The 13,575-nt window shown below is 45.8% G+C and overlaps 1 protein-coding gene across 5 annotated transcripts in view; it reads right to left on the bottom strand.

The window, feature by feature from the left end:
• Positions 1–5,847, bottom strand: part of TRPS1 (transcriptional repressor GATA binding 1) — a 217,320-nt gene extending 211,473 nt beyond the window's left edge. For 3 of the 5 annotated variants that reach the window (XM_075415657.1, XM_075415662.1, XM_075415660.1), the window contains exon 1: positions 5,745–5,847. The gene's annotated coding sequence lies outside the window, so the exon portion shown is untranslated. Of the gene's footprint in view, positions 1–5,056; positions 5,175–5,744 lie in introns of those variants that run through there. The other 2 variants (XM_075415658.1, XM_075415661.1) reach the window with 1 other exon arrangement.
• Between the last annotated feature and the right edge of the window lie 7,728 nt (positions 5,848–13,575).

Raw genomic sequence — 13,575 nt, 5'->3', positions numbered from 1 at the left:
GGGCCTTTCTTCCTCAGGCCACAAGCCCGTTTTTACTTGAATTTTAAAAAAATGGCAGTTTGGCCACTAAAACCAATCCAGAACATTATTAAAAGTTAAAAGCTACCAATTACTTCTGTCTGTTCTTTTAAAGCAAAGTTTGGCATTACGTCAGTTGGTTTAAAGAAAACAAGAAAGAGAGAGAGAAAGAAGGAGAGAAAGTTTCCTGCTTGTATAAATTAAACCACCAGGGAAGGTGTCTAGCCACTTGTAAAGCATTTATTACAGGTTTTTAAAGGGCTAGTAACATTTTAAAAATTAAATATTTTAGCATAAATTTAAGGGGGAAAAAAAAAGTCAATCTGAGCCTGGAAAGAAAGCAGACTTACGAGAAATTAGACATGCATGAGCTACAGCTAAGAAAGTAAAAATTACTATTAGGACTAAACCTCGTGATCCAAAATAATTCTATTTTAAAGACAGAAGTAATCCTATTGTAGCCGCTGTACTCGCACGCATCCCCTACAAGCACAGAAAAGTTCCACTGAACTTTACGGGACGGAACCAACTGGGTTCTGTAGGAACATCCTACGCAGTGCCACTCATGGCAGCTCTGCAACCTGATGAAGAATTCTCTCTCTATAGCTTTTCCAAATCCACGAACAGAGATCCGCAGCAGGAGGAAGATTCCTTAGTTATTGCAGCAGGACCGTCATAAAAATCACTGATAGAAAGATTAGCAATTTCCATTAAATTCTAGATGTATTTTCCACTAGTGCTATTATTATCAAATTTGAAAGAACCACTTTAAAGGTACTAGAAAATAAGAAACTGATAGCACAGAACATGAATAAAACATAGACGGCTATTAAACAAAGTTTCTTACACGCAGCTATGCCAGTTCACCTAAATCACAGTCTTCTAAACCCCATGACGCCAAATCAGAGACTCCTCTGCCTCCGTTCGAGACATCAAGTGGAATGGTGTTCAGTTGTGCAACACTTTTGGGGTGTGACAAAACGTCCGCTGGGGACTTCAATCGAGACCACGGTAGTTATCCTCCCATCGCTCCCCGTTTCATTTGAGCCTTGGTCTGCATGACAAGAAGTCGGAAAAATATGCCACTGCTTCTCTCCCCACCGCACTCCTCTGCCCCAGAAGCGTTTCTTATGTTCTGGGCACGTATACAGCTGGCTGAGGAGCTGCGTTCTCGAAGGCCCTTTATTGATTAGGTGCAAAACAACATCGAGAAGTGAATAATGGGCATAATCTGAAAAATTTAGTTGCATGTCTTGCCCTTGTAAACATTTACTATTTAATGGTGTAATTATACTTTAATCCTTCACATCATCTGATATAACTCATTATGTGTTTTTCTTTTAATTAGCAAATGCACAATCCAAAAAAAGCAAAGCCCAGAAAATTTGTACGTACCATGAAAACTGAAGTAAAAACAGTCTCAAAGTAATCAAATATTCCCTCTCTGGATGCAAGCTTATCTTTTTAAAGTCAAAAGAGAACTTCATTGGCACAGGGTGGGAAAAAGAACTCCATAATTCATGACAGTACCAAGAAAAAAAGTTCTTCTCCTTCTCCAGGAGGACTGGAAAGGGCACTTTTATTTATCTTCTGGACAGACAAAAATAGTAGAACCTAGACCAGATATGCTGTAATGAATGTATCCAAAGGTCAACAGGCAATGGTATTTATACAATAGATGGATGCAGACTGCGCTGGTTTTAGTATTAATCACCAGTATTTGAAAATAGCATTGTTTTCTTACTAGGTAAGAACTTCAGAAAGTTGCAGAAACAAAAAAGAAACTTTTTCTTCTCTTCTAATATGTGCCTACTATCCTTTTTAACCAATGGCTTTTTAACTCATGAGGTGTAATATTTGGGACAAAAACGCCCGAGTTTACAGTCGCCCAGGACTGCCAAAAACAGACCCAGACTACCTCACTAGTCCTGTTGAGGACACTAAATTAAGCAAGGGCAAACACCAACTGGAAAGTTGTCAGTTTACTGAATGAATGGCTTCATTTTACATACCAGTTAGAACATCTTAATCAGAATATATTTCTGTTCAAGGCCAATTCTTTCACTACCAGGTGGCAGTTTGTTTTAACTGAATCTGTATTAAAAATGTAACTTATTTCCACTTCACTTTCACCTAACAAAAGGGGTTGTCACAATTCCCAGCCTGTCATGTTCAAAAATATTTAACCATAAACTTTCTCACAATGTTATATTTGGTGTTAGCCACAAACCTTTATTAAAGCGATACTGCCAGTGTGGCTGCAGTTAAGATCTGAGAATGTTTCTATTAAGAATATTGCATTAAATACTGTCAAGAGTTTGTAAGAGACATAAATATTCATACACATACGCCCCCCCCCCCACACTCAGAAGGCAAGTTCCACATAAAAAGAAAAATTTAAATACATACCCAAAGTTGCCTGTTTGTAATTAAAATTTTGGGTTTTTCCTAAACGTCTTTGCTAATTTTTTAACTCTTTCACACTGTAATGTAAAATAGTTTTGTTTCAAAGCAACTGCCTGATAAAGTGCTAAAAGAGGTAATTCGCATGAACAGAAAGTAATTAGTCATTGTTTGCACAATGCTTTGAAAATATAAAACCCTATGTGTCAACGAGCATTAAAATACAATATGACTGAAATACAGAGATTTAACGAGCAACCACTGCATTTCACAGACACTCAAATCCACACACAGGAATTAGTACTACGCTGTTATTAATGCACAATCGCTGTATGTGAATAGTAATATTCTTCACACGCAGCCAAAGCATGCATGGTAATAGTGCGTACTATGAAAGTTTACTACGAACGATAGACAACACATGATAGAAAACTAATCCTGCCAGGGATACTGAATTTACTTGATTGCCGATAAAAACGTAAGGCAACCCACAAAGCTACCATATAAATTATACTAAAAATGCATTAAAAATATAAGAGGATAACCTGGCTGCATCGTGTTTGATGCCCAAAGTCTCAGATCTCTGAAGTTGTCATTTACATTTTTTTTCCTTTATTAACATTACTATGAAATAAAGGAAAAAAAATAAAGCCACTCTCTTACAGGCAAAGATTGCCCAGTGTTATTCAGAGTCTGTTTTAGAGGATCATAGGCAAAACATGTAAATTTAAAAGCTGATGCAACTTTGCCCTTTACTTACTTTGTTGCGACTACGTATATGCAAAGTTTCAAACAGAGAAAAGTTATTATATGTAACACACACACAAAAAAAAATAGATAACCACACAGAACAGGCTGGGTTATGAACCGACTACTCTTCTCCCATCTAATCTCTCTTGGTTTTAAAAAGGTGAAGCAGACTTCTGTGGCCACAAACAGTCTGGGGATTAACTTGTATATAGCACTGATGCACTACTGAACTCCATCGCTATTGATTCTATGTGGCAAACCTCAAGCAGGTATACACATTTTTCAAGAGGAAAAAAGAGAAAGACCTTTTCCTTTTTTTTTTTTCCTCCTCCGCAGAAAAAGCTTCCACTTGTTTGGTTTGACCACGTTATTAACAAACTTTTATTCAGTGGTTAACAAAGAAAAAAAAAAAATCTTTCAAAGTGTTGATATCATTTCCAGACAGTCTTGTCAGCATCACAATTTACAGGAAATAGTTGATGTTCTCAAACAAACCCTGTATTTACTCACAGACCCAGAGTACTTCGGAAAAAAAAAACAAAACAAACAACCCTCACTCTTTTGGAGGGCTTTTTTTAAATGTCAGTCTGGCGGAATCTCTGAGCGAGCTGCCTAACCTGGCCCGCACACTGCGAACATGAGGCGAACGCAGACTGCAGTTACTACTGTAACTTTTATTCTCATTTTGTCCACGTCAGGAACTGGCTCTTACCACCACTTTGCCTTCGCTGGCCCTTGCATTTTTAACCCTGGCAGCCTCCTCTAAACGTCCAACTTTTCCTGCAGCAACGCGATGCCACCGGCACCCCGAGGACCCAGCCGCGCGGCTGGAGAAGGCTCCCCGAACGGCACGGAAGTTCAATGCTTCCTTGGGAGACTTCACTCGGTTAAATCAAACCTGACGCGCATTAAATCACTGTTTGCCTCCACCAGCGCTCCAAACGCGCTGTAGCAGCGGCGAAGCCACCGCGGCCCGCGTACCAGCGTGCGCTCTTTTTGCTAGGGAACGCTTTCCGGGGGGGGGGGGCCAGGTGCCCGCTCGGCCAGGGGAAGGCAGGCGCGACGGAGGGCGGCCGCCCCTCCGCCCCGGCTCGTCACCCAGCCCCGCAGCTCCGGCAAGCGCTCTTCAGAGAGTTTGCCATTTGCAGATGGAAAACACGCCCGGGTTGTGAAGGGAAAGAAGAAAAAAAAAAAAAGGTAGAACACACACAGGAGGGTAGCGGGCCCCACTAGAAACCGCGTAGGAGTGAGCGCCGGGACGTTCGAGCGCCTCGGTGTGCAGCCGGGAGGCAAATAAACAAAGCCCCCGAAATGTCAAGCCCCCCCCCCGGGGCAGCCGCCGCGTCCCAGGGCAGCACCCCCGGCCCCGGCCGCGACCCCGGCCCCGCAGCCGCTCACCCCCGGTCGCTCACCCCCGCCATCCCCGGCCTCGCCTCCGCTCATCGCGCCCTCCCGAGAAGCGAACACGCGGGGAGCAGCCCCCCGCCGGCAGCCCCCGAGGAGGAGGAGGAGGAGGAGGAGGAGGGGAAGGGGAAGGGGGGGGGGAAGTGAGAGGCTCCACGAAGTTGTGGCAGGCGGGGGAGAGCCGAGCGCGGGGACGCAGCGCTGAGAGCTGAGCTTCGCCTTTAAGAGGGAAAAAGTTTTACGTCTCTCCGCGCTCCGATTTCAAAAAAAACAAAACAAAACAAAAAAATCACCAACAACCATGTCGCCTTCCCCCCCCCCCCCCCCCCCCCCCGCCGCGGTGTGACCGGGAGGGACCCCGAGCCCCCCTCCCGGCGCAGCGCAGCTCCGCACCCGGCCTCCCCCGCTGTGTCCCCGGGCAAGGAGGAGATGGGGGGGAGGAATTAAAAAGGAAAAAAAAAAAAGTTTTTCCCAAACTTACTACTCTTGGTGCCGGTGCCTGTGTGCCCCGCTTGTCACGGTCCCCATTACAACTTCCAGCAGCGGCGGGGCCGCGCGGCTGCAGCCCATCGGATGCAGAACCCTCTCTGCTCGCCTTCCACTTCCACCCCCCGCGCCTCGCCTCGTCTCCCCTCCCCTCCCCCCCGAGCGCCCCGCTGCCGGGGGACCGCCGGCCGCGGAGGGCAGGCGCGGAGAGGAGCGGAGGGGAGGGCAGACCCGCACCGGCCCGCCGCCGCTCCCCTCCCCGCCTCCGGGCCGGGGTGCTGCTCCCCCTGCCCGCCGCCGCCGCTGAACTTGACCCTCCCGACTCCGGCGGGGCTACCGGGGTTTTGAAGTCGCCAATTTCCAGCCATCGCACATGGCTTTGACCCACCGGCGGGGGGGGTGGGGGGGGAGGGGGAGATGCACCGAAAATACCTTGTGAAATCCGAGCAGCCCCCCCCCCCCTCAGATTTTGCCCACCCCCCGCTTTTGTTGTTGGGTGGTTTGTTGGGTTTTTTTGGGGGGGGTATTTTTGGGGAGGGGGTGCACCCGCGCTGCCCCCCCCCCCTCCGCTCGGGCACGCGTCGCGCCCCCGCCCCGCCGCCGCGCCGCCCCCTCCCGGCCCGGCGGCCCCGGCGCCCTCCCCGCCGCCGGGCCGCTCCCACCCGCGCCCCCCCGCGCCTTACCTGTTGATTAACCGTCAGCAACGGCCCCGGCAGCCTGGAAGATGGTGGAGCCGCGGCGTGAGCCATGAACCGTCTCCTGCTGCCGGCGGAGTTGGCCGCGGATTATGTGGCGGTGGCCGCGGAGGGGGGGGGGGGGGGCGGGGGGCCGCGGCGCCGCTGCCTTTCCCCCCCCCTCGGCCCCGCTCCGGCGGGGAGGGGGCGTCGGGCCCCGCCGGCGGGCGGTGCGGTGGCGGGGGCGGAGGCGCGGCGGGGCGGGGGTGGGGAGCCGGGGCCGGGGCACGGCGGCGAGGCGGCGGCGGCCTGGGAAGCGCGGGGCGGCCGGCGCGTTATCAGGACTGTTATCGCTTGTCAGGACCTCCGTCTCCCCGCATTACGTCAGTTTCAAGACACCAACACTATTAATATCAAAGGAGCCTTCGCGGAGGAAAGCGCCACCCCAGACGGAGCGCCCTTAAAGAGACAGCGCCGGCGGCCCCGCCGCGCGGCCCGCGCCGCCCCCCGCCGCCCGCCTCCTCCGCCCGCCCGCCCGACGCGACGCGGCGCGACGCGGCCTCCGCCGCCGGGCCACGGGGCCGCGGGCGGCGCGGGGGCTTGGGCCGAGCCGGGGCGGGAGCGGCCGCAGGCCACAGCCGCTGCCCGAGCGCGGCCCGCGGGGGCTGCTCTGCCCGCTGCCCTGCGGGATGAAAGAGAGAGGGGGGGATGGGGGGGGCTCCCGCGGGAGACCCGAGCCCTGCTCAGGGCGCGGAGGTTTGCGCGGGGAAACGTGGATTCAATGTCATCTCCCCCCCCCAACCCCCGGCCGTGTCTGTGGGGCGCTGGACAGACCCTTCCCAGGTCTGGGGGTGAAAGCTCCCCGCTGCCGCCTGCGCTTGGGCACCGAGCGCCGGCCGGCCCCGAGCTGCTCCGAGAAGTCCCTTGCAGCTTCTCCTGCTCGCGCGGGACCTTTCCCGTTCCAGACACTCCCGATTTCTCCCGTCCTACAAATTGCCAGAAGTCTGTACGTTCATGTAAAAACACTCTCTGAGGAGAAGCAGTACATGAAAGGTTCCTGTGAAAGGGTTTTAAAACCCCAAATATAGTAGGCGTTAAAAACTATGTAAACATTTGTTGGGCATTTGGACGCAATTTTTCTGCAGTTAGGTGGCTTTATGTGGCGTGTTTTGCCTCCCGTGCAAGTCGTTGTGAACTGATTTCACGTTAACATAGGTGCGTTCTGGTCGCTTGCAACCACTGGCACATTATGCAAGGGAGAAGCTGGAAAAGAGTTCAATCATCGCGGCGCGAGAGATGAAGCTGCTTCCCCCAAAATGTCTGAAATGACATAACTTTTTCCTTACAATTTTATTCTCAAGTACACGGTGAAAGGCAAAGCGTAAACTCTTCAGAGATACACGCTGATGTGAATGAAACCCTGCTGTAAAACGTATGGCGCTTGGAGCCCGTTCTCCAAACTTAAAACATTCTTCATATATGTTTAGCGTAATCCACCGGCAGATCTGTAAAGTAATTGCTCATGTAAATCACCCAGTAACACATTTCCCCCTTAAGTTCTTTTGTAGGATTGCCTGATAAAACGCTTTATGAATAGAAAAGCAATAATTCACATACAAGAGGTGAACTTGTCAGGTTGAAAATGGAAGGTAAAATATAGCCGCACGGTGAGGCGCACAGTAGGATCCCCGAGACGGGGTGAGGGGAGCTGACAGATTATGTGTGGGACTCCCTCTATACTCATCAGCAGAAAATCAGTTCGGAACAGGGGAGATGTTTATATACGGAACAAGAGGAAAAGTAATATCAGAATTTAAAATTTGCTACAAAGTCTGCCTTGATACTTCAGTGCCGGGGCCGTGCTCGGTAGCACCTCACTAATATGCACACAGAGAACCTTTCCTGACTTCGCAAACCTTTATACTTTCTCAAGCTGCAAATGCCATGGCTGAATCACAGCCGAAGAGACAAACCACTTTCACAAGTCTGAGTGAGTGCAGAATTCTGAAAACCAAGTGTTTTTGTCCCCTTCACACCGGTTCGGACATGTTCTTCTCTGCAATTTAGTTTTTATTATGGTTACCGAGTATGTCCGCCCAGAGTGACCGTTCGCTTGGCAGATGTCTTGCATATGAAGGGTTAAAATCAGCAGGTATTTTGTCTGATGACTTGGCTAAGTATCTTACAAGCAGGGCTGGAGTGGAAAATATTTATACAAGGGCTATTCCCCTTTGCTTTTCTGCTCTAGTGATACTTACTGACGTCTCTTTATTTTAAACCAGGAAATTATGCCCCCCTACACCTTAAATCCCAGCCAGTTCGTATGTGTGGCTGCAGCTTTCCCCGACTTTATTCACGTTATGACGGACGAAAAGTGAAGAAGATCGATAACAATCAAAGCGCAGGTTTCAACATGTGTAAGCCTTGATAACAAACACACCTTTTTTCACCTGTAGAACAACATTAAGAGATGTATTTTTGAAAGACGTAAGCCTCTCTTTGAATATGCTTTTAAAATGAAACCGCAAAAGCTGCTCGTAAGTAAAGATGAGGACGAAATAATGTCTTCATAGTTTCAAGTAGACAACTCTAATGAAATACTGTATCTCTCAGAAGAAGTTTGTTACCGTACCTTTGTAAAAAAATACTTGCACGATGCATTCTGCATTTCAAGTTAAAATAAAGCAGATCGAGAAGATGTCAATATCAATCTCTGTATACTCACCACAAAAGAACTGTAGAGAACTTAATAAAGGCAAAAATATTTTCATAAGCTTTTTCAGGCAAATTATTTATTTATAAAATAATTTACAAAGAAAATTTTTACCTCATGGCTTAGATACATTGCATATGCTTATGATTGACACAATATGTTCTGGCTCAAAGGCCCGTATAGCCTTTTTTTTTTGGTCCCTTCTTTTTTTTTATTTTTATCCTAGCAGGAATATTTCAAAACAACCAACTAATTCATGAAGTCATACGGTAATTGTTTGACAGTTGTTTCTAATATAGAAAAAGAAGTTATGTGTATTGTTTTCATTCAAATATTTGTTGATTTGTTGTTAGAATCCTTTGACATTGACATGCCACAAATTGCATTAGGAGAAATATTGGAGATTTATGTTAATTTATTATCTTCTGCTGTCAAACATTTGCAAAACCACTTAAAGCAAGTTTTATTTCACGTTATTCAAAACTCATATTCTGCATGATAGTAGGTGGTTGTCGAAATAACGAGCCCAGCTTTCTGTAACAGACAAGAGCTGGGGAAATGAAGGAAAAACAGCAAAGCGGGAAGATGCAGAGAAAGTGCCGCTTTCACCGAGAGGCATGAACAAAGTAACTTCTAAATAATCCTCCATTTTTTTTTACACTCAGGCACACTCTGCATTGAGGGAGAATACAGAGGCCAGTCACAGTTGCTTCTGGAAGGAAAACAGTATAACAGTCATTGTTTATCAATGACATAACATGCCATTTATGCCTTTATTGTTTAATTCAGTTTCTCTTTTCTTGTAGTTTACTCAGCGTAGATACAAAGAGGATTAACAGTTAAGCATAAGCATACTTGTTTTACAATTTCAGCCTTTTAGTGCATAACTTACTTACTTAAAGTACTAGAGCCTGTAATCACAATGGTTTTACCTGATGGAACATGCATTTCAGAAATATAATCCAACTGTTTACCCTAACACGTCATAAATTGCAATTCTTTACAAAAACCTCAGAGATTGACATCCATTGCTCTTAAATGCCTGCTGCTTTAGCACACATCATCAAGAAGGTATTTCTGTATTATTCTCCCTCCAGTTGGTAGTATATCACATGAATTCTAAAGACTGTTTTCTTACACTGTCTTCAGTAATGAGCATTTTGAGGAGCGTTTAGCTATGTGTCTGGGGCACTCCAGCGTGAGTTTCTTGGGAATAGAAACACGGCAACTTGCAGGATTTCTGCAGAGCCGCTTCTTTTCCTCGCATGACTTTTGTGACATGAAATCATCGCGAAACTTTTGTTCCCTCTCTTACATCCTGCACAGAGTCAAGTTTCTAAACTTCAAGTTGCACACCAAAGACAAAAAACTACCACTGATTTTCAAAGAAACAGGACTGGGGGCCCTAACGATATGATTGAAATGTCTCTGAAAAGAGATTATGCGTTGTGATAGACAGGGCAGCGCTGAGAACAGCCAATGAAACAGCATGCAACAGAAGAGCTAATACCATGGCATCATCCCAGATTCAACAGATGTTTTCTAGGGGGATTGGATATCTGGTAATGGGAAATGGAACCTTTCTCTTCTATGTCACTGGTTGTAACACAGGCCAGTAGTGATGGAAAGTCAGTAATATCCCATGCTTGTTTGGTAGCTTTCTCCACTGCGTGGTAGAAAAATGTGCTCCTGACCGTAGCAGACCACGGCTGGCCAGGACCTCCCAGTGCCCTGGTGGCACAGCTGGCAGAAGATCCTCGCACGGAAATGCCTGGAAACCCTTCTCCCTCTGAGCGGTCTCTCGGGGAGGGATGAGGAGCACCGACCGGGCATAGACTGCTCCTGCTAATGGCGTGTCTGCAGATAGTTAAACAACTCTGGCAGCCACAAAAGATAATTTATCACTTTACACTATCGTAAAATCTACTAGAAAATTAAAAAAGCTAAAACACCAGACTCCCTGAAATAATTTACATGCAGGAATCCACATAATTGTATAGATTTTGATCTTAAGGGTGCTGTGTAACAGGCATTCATCCAAAGCTCTGACAAACCTCACAAGCACATGCACATGCACATACACATACATATGGAGTAATATATAATGAGTGTCTCCCAACAAATATCAATAAAAGGGGTGGCAGCGTTTCTTCCCACATTTCAAACACAAGTTCAGCAAATCGAAACAACCTGAGCCCCCTGTCCTGTCCTCACCCCCTGGCAGACAGAGCCACTACCTCTCCCTGCCTCAGGTCAATATTCGTCTTCCCTCCAGCATTTCCAGCATTTGTGGGAAGGTTAATCTAGATCGGTTCAAAATGCCTTGAAGTAAATAGAAAAAAAACTATAAATGAGTTTAGTGATCTTTACATTAGGTCCTATATGCAAGTTTTTTTAGCCTTATTCCTAAGGTTCATTGCTATGAAATTGCGGTGTTCTGGATACAACAGCATTAAAACTCACTACGGCATCTTCTAATATAAAGCAACATGTCTATGCAGTAGAGGTGGTTGGCTCAAAGGGAGTTTTCTTTCATTTGATTTCTTGTAAATAGTTTTTTATTCTCCATTTATGACTTCTAACCGTGTTCAAATCTTTATTTTAATGTGACAGAATACAAGCAACATGTTTTTACTGCAGAAAAGATTTATTTACATAGATAGTGGTGCGAGGTCTCAGATGAAGCTTAAGAAAAGGAAATATCTTTCAAATATGTATATGTTTCACTTTGCAAAAAAGTGCACGTTCCATTCCAATGTGAACATCAAATGTGTGCTCACAATATATGGCCCAGGAGGTGCAATAAAAGCTATTGGGAATCTCAGACACAACAATGCATCGGTCAAATTACCAAGATGTTGCCACTATTTCCAATTCCAAGTGGAGGGAAAGTCACACAATGAAGGTAAATATGGCAATGTAACACATGGTCTTTGGTGGCCTCTGCCAGTCTGCTATGAAGCTCTTTCATGCATGAACACAAGGACACACAAACAACTACATTCAACCAAACTAATATGTCTAACTTTCAAAGCATGTAATGCTTTGTGTAAGGAAGCGCTGGAACTTAATCAGCCCTTACCCTCTGTATCATGAACCAGTCCATCTTGCAAAGATGTGATCTGATGAACCACTGCGTGCCAGGAGTGATTACCGACAGGCAGAAACTTGCGTTGCGTCACCTCCTGAACTCGGACTGGGGAATTTTTAGAGCAAAAGGAAGAAATGTCAACGTGTTTACAGAATCGGGGAATCAGAGGGTGGCTGAGGTTGGAAGGGACCTCTGGAGCTCATCTTGTCCAACTCCCCTGCTCAAGTAGGGCCACCTACAGCCAGTTGCCCAGGACCCAGTTCCTGCATTTGGAGACCTCACAGTTCTCCAGTAGTCTACACGACTGCTATAACTTGTTCCAGAACTGAGACAACTCGAAGGAGCTTTCTAATCTGAGTGAGAAAAGCACCTGTGACCCGCTCTCTGTTTGACCTCTGCATAAGAATAAATATACATCCACAAGTCTGAAATGTAAATATGATACCTCTTTGAATGCTTAGTCTTTGGAAACAGGTAACCTAACAAGAATACCACCTTGGTTAAAGCTGAGGCTTGCTGACACCTAGATTAATATAAGCCACGTCCTTTTGTTGTGAAATAGCAGTGCCACTGTCTTTGTTGAAAAACATGAAACAACTGTAGGCATCCTTTAAACTTGTTCAAGAGCTTGCTTAATTTTCCTCAGTCGTTATCAGTCTTGAAAGAGGATTTCTTTGCAAATAGTCACTTCTTTTGGGCAGAGCACATCAACCTACACAAGTGGCAGCAGCCCTAGGTGACTTGGTTCTACTCCCACACTTAGAAACCTCATTTCTGTTCATACCTCTCACTCTTCATGAGCTGGATCACATGCTCATACACAAGGTTTTACAGAGCACAGCGTGAATCAGGCAAAAATAATGCTGATGGATCAGCGTTCGTTTACACATGAGATCTTGATGTGGTGAAGCGGAGATCATGACCCAGAAAACATGTATGTCCTTGTCTGCATCAATGCCTGGACAAACTGATCACACAGTGGGCAAAAAATAGTCTTCACTAGTTCAACACTATTCTTTTCTCCTTCCTGCCTCCACTGTTTTTAGTTCCTTTCATTGCTCACATAAAACAGACAGTTACCTTATGACATACTATAATATTTATGTGTTAGACTTCTTATTTAACAGTGGCCAGAAATACCCTTCATAGGCTGGTGAAAAACCTGGGTAGTTTGGGCGGTTTTGCTGTCTATGTTATATTTTTTTCCAGTATATGCATCAATGGAACAAAAAACCCAAACCAAACCAAAAAAACAACTCAAACCAAGTAACTCATCCCTAACCAACCTCTTCATCTCCTAGTTCTTTAGCATTGCAAAATACACTGATATTATTGTCATTAACATACACATTGAACTAACGATCATTGGCTATTTTTAAATAAAGGAAATAAAGCTGTGTACTACATTGTGACTAATATATGAAAGAGTCACTCATACAGTGACTTGTAAATAGCACATTTGTGATTAATAGCTTTATATTTGTGGAAGAGGCATCTTTTTGAATGACTATTGCATAGGATATGGGCAGAAAATAATCTGGACTATTTAGGAATCAAAGCAATAAAAACAAATACAGAGAATTTGAAAGATAGATCTGAGAAAGGGCTGTGTGACCTTCATCAGCCCTTAGTCACAGAAGCCAGAATGGCTTGCACATAGGAAGCATCCCTGGAGGTAATTGTACTGGTGCCCTATTTCTCCTTGTCAGGAGCTTGAGACAGCCCAACTGGCAATCCAGAGATGCAGTGAGCAAGCTGCACACAGTGATGCAAATTCAGATGAGTAAATTCAGTGCATTGAAAACTGAACTCCTATTTTTTTATGAGTGCGGGTGACGCAACACACAGACTGAATCCAGACCAGCGATGGGGCATGTGTTCTCCAGAGCAGAGTAAGTAAGAGCAACACCTTGGAAAGTCTAGAAAAAAACAGACTTTTGGGAATTCTGCACATCACTTTTTGATTTGACTTTCGCAGGCCTAGCTGGGGGTGTGAATCAAAAGAAGGGTCCCACGTATGAAAATGGAAGTGACTG

This window comes from Opisthocomus hoazin, chromosome 3, assembly GCF_030867145.1.
Source record: "Opisthocomus hoazin isolate bOpiHoa1 chromosome 3, bOpiHoa1.hap1, whole genome shotgun sequence".
Taxonomy (NCBI): Eukaryota; Metazoa; Chordata; class Aves; order Opisthocomiformes; family Opisthocomidae; genus Opisthocomus; species Opisthocomus hoazin.
Note: the sequence above shows the minus strand (reverse complement) of the source record. Positions and strands in the feature narration are given on the sequence as shown.